Raw genomic sequence first — 8,914 nt, forward strand, 5'->3', positions numbered from 1 at the left:
GACAATTTTTTGTAGTAAGGCAGTAATCATCTCGTTCGTGTTTTTAGACCGTGCTGGGGGGAACATACTGGAGAGATGTCATTTCAGAACCTTGCCTTCACACTTACAAAGGCTGAAACTCACTCTTGGGCATAGTCCTCACATATTTCAATCACCAGCAGAGAGAAATGTACACTCTAATAGGACACTCAACACATACTGAAATCTAACTCACCTCTCTGCATGTGTATGTGTCCCTATGGAAGACAAGAAATTCTGTTTTTTCTGAATGTTTCTGAAGTCCCTGAGAAATTGCTAGCCGCTACTTCTGGGACAAATAGGGAGCTAGATGCTCCTGCAGTCAGGTGTACTGGAGATACGGGGAGGGAGGGGGAGATATGTAAGCAGGGGGCTCATAGCTGGACAGTCCTTTCATCTGCACGCCTCCTGCCCCCAGTGAATCCTGGGCAGAGTTGAGGAGGTGGGAGAATGGGCCGGAAACGTGATAATGTGGGTAAGATTTTCCCCAGTCTCCACTGAGAGAACCAGAAACAGACATTAGAGGAGAATGAAAGGTGTGGAGTTCCTTGCAGATAATACTGGTGTGTGTGTTTCATTATAAAAAAGTACAGACATGACTGAATAATTGAAATATTTGACTCTCCTATCAAATTTTAAATCCTATTTATCAATGTTGGTGCTTTATTATGTTTTAAAAATTAAATATCAAAGTTAATTTTCAACATAATATTAATGGTAAGAATTATGGGAGGTATGGCAGAAACTAAATCTATTCTCTTTTTTAAAATTTTTTTAATGTTTATTTTTGGGAGAGAGAGACAGTGTGAGTGAGGGTGCGGCAGAGAGGGAGGCACAGAATCCGAAGCAGGGTCCAGGCTCCGAGCTGTCAGCACAGAGCCTGACGCAGGGCTTGAACTCAGGAGCCATGAGGTCATGACCTGAGCTGAAGCTGGACACTTAACCAACTAAGCCACCCAGGAGCCCCAAGAGAATTTTTTTAAGTATACTTTTGTGATGTTTTTATACTTCTTGGTAAAAATTGTTTCTACTTCTTGATGTTTGGTTTGTATTTACTTTCCGTAAGAGTTTAATTGACAAGTATCTTCTTGGTATTGAGGGACAAGAAACCATATGGCAAAGCGCTTACTGGCTCTGACCGTCTCTGCACATCCGTTCCATTCACATTTTCTAGGCCAAGCAAGTCACATGGTCACATCTAGCCACAAGTGCACAGGTAAGTGCAACTGTGGCTTGTGGGGAAGAGAGCTGTAGAATGTTTGAGAGCCTTCCCAGTGACTGCACACCTTCTCAACACCTTTCAAAGTAAGGAAAACAATACCGCTTGGACCGCACAAAATAACCTGCCCTCGTTCTTTCTTCTGCCACAGCAAGGAATAAAGTTGTAGATGGCGGCTGCTCTAATGACAAAGAACAGAGTCTCCTGCTGACCCTTGACCACCGCCTAGTGTGAGCAAGCAAACAAACGTCATGTCTTAAACGGTGGAGCTGTTGGCGTCTCTGTTGCTGTGGCCCAACTCACCCATCTGAGCGCTACAGTTAGGGCTTGTCCCACACCAGGCCCACACCCCCGGGCCAGTTCGCTAATTGACTTGACTGTGTGAGTTCGCAAGGCTGCTTTACAGGACGCTGTCTTCCTGAAATCTGCACCTGTACCAAGTTAGGTGCCCGTCATCTGTCTGACAAACAAAGCTAGTGCTTTTAATGTTGCCTTTCAGTGTGATTAAGTATGCTAGTGAACCTAGTGTTTTAAGGTTCTTGATAAAAAAATGTCAAAACAAGTAATAGGTAATATTCTCTAATGATGCTAATTATTCTTTTAAATGCTTTGATGCTGCTTTCTCTCCTGTGTGCCTGACCTAGCTTATCTAATCTTGCTTAGGCTTGTAACTGAATGTCCTGTAATACTATTTGAAAAACACACACATACATAACCACTGACACAAACGAATCAGTGCTAAAATGAAAGCTTTTTCATACCATGGCAACTATTCATAAAAAGGTTCACATAAGCTGTTAGAGTCTTTTATTTCCTGTTTCCATTTTTATCGATGTGAAATGATTGTTGCATAAAGCGCAAGGAAGCCAGGACTGTCTCCTTCTTTTTTTGGATAGCTTCTGTGATAAAATAGCCCTCTGACGTCACCGCCGCTTGCTATGAGAATAGAACATCACAAAATTAGCAGCCTCCTTTTACTCAGCAGGGTAGCTCCAGACACATTTAAAGGATAAGAGAGCAAGTTGCAAGTCCCATTTTGCAAGTATTACCTTGGCACCCATAGTCCCTAAAGACATCTAAAAAATTCGGAATTTGCGATTTTACACCTGTAAGAAACTTGCTCCCTGAAACGAGGGAAAGTCACTCTTGTTGAATGATCTTGCCTGGAATGGGGCTAAGAGTCAATGGAAACACATCTGGGGCAGGCCCTGACTAGAGAAAAGGATCTAAGATCTCCACGCGATACACAGTCTTGTATCCGGTATGAAACATGGCTCCTTGTGGTCCAGCGGCAACCTGTAAACCAGAAAGATAAGTTATCCGGGATTCCTGCAGGGACCCTCGGAGGGATTGCTTGTTTTAAGGATCAAAGTCTTCTTTTTATCCATGCCCATGGTTTCCTTAACAATAACGATTACCTTTAAAAGGTGACCTTTTTGCTATATGTGCTTCTGGTTCCCGTATTGTAAATTCCGCACTCGAGTTCCTTCCTGTATAAAACTCTCAAGGATGATGTATCTTTTTGCCTCCTCACGTGTGTGCCCCTCTCTCTCGACTAAGGACTATCTGACTGCTCTCTGAAACACTAAGCTTAGAACCCTTAATCTCATCTTTGCGGAAAAATTGTGTCATTTCTTTTTTTAAATCAGAGATCTTTTAGTAACTTTGTCACTTAACACTTTACAGTCTTGTTACTGAGGGTCTAGGGACAGTCCGCTTTTCTAACCCTAAAAGGACCTGGATCAGAATTCCTTAATACCTTTCTATGTCTTCTAGAAAACCAAACAGTTCTCCTCTGAGCTGTCACTTACAGTATCTTGCTAAAGGCAGATAACAGTATCTAACACACGTCACTGCCTCCATCTACTTCCCATTGAGTTAGAGTCTCACTGGGCTCCTGGCCTACCTTCTACGTCCCACTGGGGACGGATTTACTAAATATGTTACCAGGGTACAGAAGGGCTGTCCCGCTGACCAGCCTGCTGCCCAATGACTTGTTCTGTACGACGTATTTTAAGTGTCTGTATGGCAGTGCCCTTCTTCCAGGCACCAACGTCGATTCACACGGTAGCCCTCGCTCTCATTCGCCAATGTGTCTGGATTTTCCCTTTTGTGGCACAAAGTAGGATTGCGGTTCTTTGCTCTTTTTAAAGATAAGCATGACCATTTCTTTGAAACGTAAGCAGAAGTGACGTGTCACGTATGCACACAAACCTTCAAAGCTGATGTATCATTTACCACGTTCTTTCCCAGTCCCGTGGTGATCTCGGAAACAGAAGTCAGGAGGGAACTTTTATCAGCCTCGCTCCCTGAGTAGATAGCTGTTCACTGAGTATAGTGTTCTTGATGGTGTATCGAAAACAAGAAACGCATTTTTGTTATAATGAGATTTTGGTGTTGTATGTAACTGTAACATAGCCCTGTCCTGATATGTACAGTCTAGGTATGGCAGCGTTTACCAATAAAAACCCCACAATTTCAGTGGTTTCACATACTAGAAATTTTACTTATCCTGGAGTTCACTGTGGTATTTGGCAGGCAGCCTTCCACATGATGACTCAGGCATCAAGTCCTCCACTTTGTGGCTCCACTGTCCCCCAGGTGATAGAATTCTCTCCAGAGGACTTTGAACGTGGCGGATTGGCAGGTAGGGTGAAGTCTGACACAGGAGACTGTGATGGCAGTTCCCGACAGCCTGAGCCAGTGGGGAACGTAATCTCGCTGTGTCTCTGAAGTAAGAGAGAGAGTTTTAGTGAGCACAGTCCTCAGTGACACAAACTCTAAGCTCCGTTCAATGCACCTGTAGGCCCTGACTGGCTTCTAAGGTGTGTGCAGCGCTGGCCTCCGGGCATGCAGGCTGCAGTCGCACAGAGCCTCATGCTCAGAGGGGTTTCATGCTCTCCAGAGCACTCACTACTTTCTGGACAAGGGATTTTGCCGTTTCATTTTGTTCTGGGCCCCAGGGATTATGGAGCTGGGCCTACAGGTAGGTTATACCCAGAAGACTTGCAGATAGAGCCCTTGGGCTATGGAACGGGGAAGAATTCACTGAAGGTTGTCTGAGAACTCTCTGGATTTTTTGGCCTGTAGAGAGAAAAAAACTTGTGTGTGCTTTTCTCGTCTGCACATGCTTGCTCCTGGCCGTTATAGTCGCGGTCATTCTTGTTGTCTCGAGAAGTATGCCTGTAAAAGCAGAAATGCCAAGAAAACCAGTCGATTTTGGCTTTTTACTTGACAAACCTGCTATGCTGTAGCAGCAGGAGGTCATCTGGGCTAGGAAAGGGGTCAAGAGCTGGGGAAGACTCAGCCTCGGAGGGGGTCCCTGTGAGGCTGGAGGCGAGGGAGTAGCTCTGCGAACAACACGAACAACACGTGGAGAGCAGAAACGGCAGCACAGAGCAGCGCGCCTGCCCAGCGAGTGTCTGAGATTGCGTGCGGGCCACTTCCTGTCTTCCAGGCATCATGGCCTCTGCTGCAGAGTCACATGAACTGGTCTTCCCTGACCTCCGGGAACTGTCCACCCCCCCCCCCCCGCCCCCGCCCCAGTCACCTATGGATCATCCAAAGACACGATGCGTACCCATGGCCCAAGAATTCGCTCAGTTCCTTTCAAACGGCCCTGTGTCCACAACCCGATTTTCAATGGCTGAGAACATGGCTAAGATCCCTGGAACCAAAGACAGGGCTGTTGACATTCAGAAAGGGTGGCAGTGGTACGAGAGGGAAAGCCCCCTTACCAGAATTTGGGTGGGAATATCGAAAAAAGGGGCAAACCACCCCTTTAACATGCATCCTTTTCCTCCTGGCTTTGGTTCTGTGGACGACCTGAAACTGAGCCCCTTTCTAGCTGAGTGGAACTTGACTTCTGTTGGGTGTTCCCCAAGGAGTCCAACCGATACGTGATTGTGCACCCCCCTTGGCACTTCTGTTAGCACCTTTATGTTTATTTTCCCACTTTCTCCACAGTCCAATGCTGTGACGTCTTGATTCGGCAGACATGGTTACTTTATCATACAGACGAGTCACAGCATGATTCGATGGTTTATCCACAGTTGCAGAATTTTAAAAGGCAAGCCCATCAGTCTGTTGGTGGTTCTCTTTTCTTTTCTTTTCCTTTTCTTTTAACATTTATTTATTTTTGAGAGACATAGAGCGTGAGGAGGGGAGAAGAGAGACACACACACACAGAATCTGAAGCAGGCTCCAGGCTCTGAGCTGTCAGCAGAGAGCCCAACGCGGGGCTCGAACTCACAAACCGTGAGATCATGACCTGAGCTGAAGTTGGACACTTAACCTACAAGCCACCCAGGCGCCCCATTGGTGGCTCTCCTTTTAAGACACCGTTTCCACTATGCCATCTTTCCCACGTTAGGTTTGGGGGAGTATAAAGTGTAACAAAACACAACAGTCATCCATGCTTAAGACCGTAGAAATGCTTTTAAGAACACACATAAGTCCTAGCTGCTTGCACCCACTCTGGCCTACTATACTACGCGTCCAAGAAGGCAGCTCTTTTCTGCAGCAAGCCACGAAACCCGTGCACTCTTTGCCGGTAGTTTTAATTCTGGGAACTCTTGGTGTTCATCCGGGACACACATTCACCTACCAGAGGGCAACTCAGGGGCCAGTTGAATATGACTTCCCTTCTGAGCACTTCCATTTTCATTTTTAAGTAATCTCTACACCCAATGTGGGGCCCAGATTCACAACCCCAAGATCAAGTACAGCATGCTCTATGGACTAGGCCAGCCAGGGGCCCCTGAACACTCACTCTTAGTCTTCCTGGTTAGATGTCAAGCTCAGAGCCCTCCTGGGTTGCCTACCTGGTGTACAAGACAATGCTTTTTACCTGCGACCCCCACATACAGATTTTTATGAATTCTGATCTTCCTAAGGGGTTCCTGCCTAGAGGGCTCTTGAGTTACTACTTTTTTCTGCACTCTGCTAGTTTTAAATGCTGATCTACTTATTTCTGTTCACTTCGACCCTTTTAAAAATACACTTTTTTCATTTGAGCAGTTTCAGATTTAAAGGGAGTGGCAGCAATACAGAAAGTTCCCATATGTTGCAGTTTCTACTGTTAACATCTAATGTTAGTATGGTTTATTTCTCACAATTAATGAACCAAATTATGATTTATTGTTATTAAGTAGGCTCCATTCTTTTTTTCTATTATCCATTTATTTTGAGAGAGCACATCAGAGCAGGGCAAGTACAGAGAGAGAGGGAGACAGAGAATCTGAAGCAGGCTGCAGACTCTGAGCTGTCAGCACAGAGCCCGACGGAGGGTGCAAACCCACGAACCGTGCGATCATGACCTCACCCAAAACCAAGAAGAGTGTAACACTTAACTGACTGAGCCACCCAGCCACCCGTGGCAAGGTTGTTTTAAAAATCAATGTTACAAGGGGCAGTTGGGTGGCTCACTGGGTTAAGTATCCAACTTTGGCTTAGGTCATGATCTCATGGCTCGTGGGTTCCAGCCCTGCGTCGGGCTCTGTGCTGACAACTCAGGGCCTGAAGGCTGCTTCAGATTCTCTGTCTCCCTCTCTCAAAAATAAATGGTCATTAAAAAAAAAATAAATAAAAATAAATCGACATTAATGTATAGCAAGGACAGGATGTAGAATTGGGACCATGTACATGGCATCCTATCGATCACTTAATTTTTGTGTTGCTTCTTTTTCTGGCAAGTGCAAATGCCCTATTTTAAAGAAGTGCTAAGAAAAAATAAACTGTGTATGGAATAACTTAACAGCTTTCAGTGGACCATTTTGGCTGCCTTGATTCAACTACAACTATTTTAAAATATCTTTTTCATCACTTGATTCTATAACCTTCAAAAGCTAAGGGATGTAGGTATAATCAAGACGCTGAGTAGACACCAGTAGAGCTATGGCTCAGTCCCAGTCCTTCCCTCACCGCCCTATTTAGCATACACACCCACTGTTGTTATAGATGGATATTCAGTTGTTTTTTGTATAGCCTTCTACCTAACAGTTGGATGAAATGAAGAATAAAGGAAATTCTGTATCTTACCTAAAGTCACCCGCGAGTTTCTGCTCAATGTAAGGCTTCATGCTTCCCTTTCTTTCTCATTATTCTCATTTAAAAAATTCTACACAGAGAGAACCGCACTGCTGTGTGATATCGCCCCTCCATTATTGTGAATAGTTGTGAATTCATGTGCTGCCCATGGGTTAGTGAGCAATGGGAAAGATTAAAACCACGTAACCATACGCGGGGGTACTATTCATGAGCAGTGATGCAATCAGTCTGCCCCTTCTGTGAGTAATGGGGGATGACAGAATACTCCATTCTGCCAACGGAGGTAGATGGTAGTGGCAGTAGGTACTGACCAGAGAAGGCTGGAACCCTGGACATTGTCATCCCTTTCACACCACTGACAAGCACAGGTTACTGGCCGTATTCCTTGCTCCTAAAGTTCTCTTAAATGCAAATGCTTCCCATATATTTTCCCCTCTGGACTGTAAGTTTCATGAATGCAGGAGTCATGCCTACCTTTATCCCTAACCCAGCACAGTTCCTGGTCTAAGTGATCATTAGATATTATGTGAGTAATAAACTGAATGAATACCATGCATAGACTCAGCCTTTCAGTTATTTTTATTCCAGAGAATTCCACAGATGCAAGATCCTATCCAGTCAATTCTCCAGGTGGCTGGGGTGGGGATTTTCTTCCCTATGTCTAGAAGTAGCACTGGTAATTGTTGTCTAGAAAGGAGTTCTCTTGGGGCTCCTGGGTGGCTCAGTCGGTTAAGTGTCCGACTTCGGCTCAGGTCATGATCTCGCAGTTCGTGAGTTCAAGCCCCGCGTTGGGCTCTGTGCTGACAGCTTGGAGCCTGCTTTGGATTCTGTGTCTCCCTCTCTCTCTGCCCCTCCCCCACTCACACTCTCTCTCTCAAGAAATGAATACACATTTAAAAAAAATTGTTTTAAAAGGGGTTCTCTCTTCTTTAAAGAGTATTCAGTGGAGAAGCCAGTCTTTTCAAAAAATGGTGCTGGGATACCTGTATATCCGCATGTAAAGAAATAAAACTGGACCCTGATCTGACAGTACTCACAAAAACTAACTCAAAATGGATTAAAGACTTAAATGTAAGAGCAGAAATGATGAAACTCTTAGAAGAATACATAGTAATAAAGCTCCTTGATGTGGTCTTGGTGATGATTTTTGGCTGTCACACCTAAAGCACAAGCAATAAAGTCAAAAATCAACAAGTGGCCTACAACACACTTCTGCACAGCAAAAAAACAATAAAGTGAAAGAACCAAGGGGAGAATTGCAAACCACATGCCTGATAAGGGGTTAGTATCCAAAACATATAAAGAACTCCTACAACTCGACAAGGAAACAACTCAATATGTGAAAGGCCAACAGGTACAGGAAGGGAGTTTTCCATCACCAGTCATCAGCGAAGTGCATCGCAAATCCACAAGGAGGTATCACCTCGCGTGTGGTAGCATGGCCATGGTAGCATGGCCGTCGTCAAAGAGAGGGAACAAACACCGTCAGGGGTGGAGGATGGAGCCTCGTGCCCTGCTGGTGGGACTGCAGACTGGAAAAGCACACAGCGGATCCTCAAAGACTTAAACTACCATATGATGCCTCACTTCCACTTGTGGGAATACAGTTGACCCGTGAACAATGTGGGG

At 45.0% G+C, this 8,914-nt stretch overlaps 2 long non-coding RNA genes across 2 annotated transcripts; one reads left to right on the forward strand and one right to left on the reverse strand.

The window, feature by feature from the left end:
* The first annotated feature begins 202 nt into the window (after positions 1–202).
* Positions 203–2,106, forward strand: LOC147577009 (uncharacterized). Its single transcript, XR_015241391.1, has 2 exons — positions 203–1,234; positions 1,389–2,106. It is a non-coding gene; the product is annotated as an uncharacterized LOC147577009 (long non-coding RNA).
* Positions 2,028–6,240, reverse strand: LOC147577010 (uncharacterized). The gene is made up of 2 exons (XR_015241390.1): positions 4,235–6,240; positions 2,028–3,966 (listed from the first exon to the last, which is right to left on the reverse strand). It is a non-coding gene; the product is annotated as an uncharacterized LOC147577010 (long non-coding RNA).
* Between the last annotated feature and the right edge of the window lie 2,674 nt (positions 6,241–8,914).

Source organism: Puma concolor, chromosome D1 (genome assembly GCF_028749965.1).
Source record: "Puma concolor isolate L17-30 chromosome D1, mPumCon1.1.hap2, whole genome shotgun sequence".
NCBI lineage: Eukaryota > Metazoa > Chordata > Mammalia > Carnivora > Felidae > Puma > Puma concolor.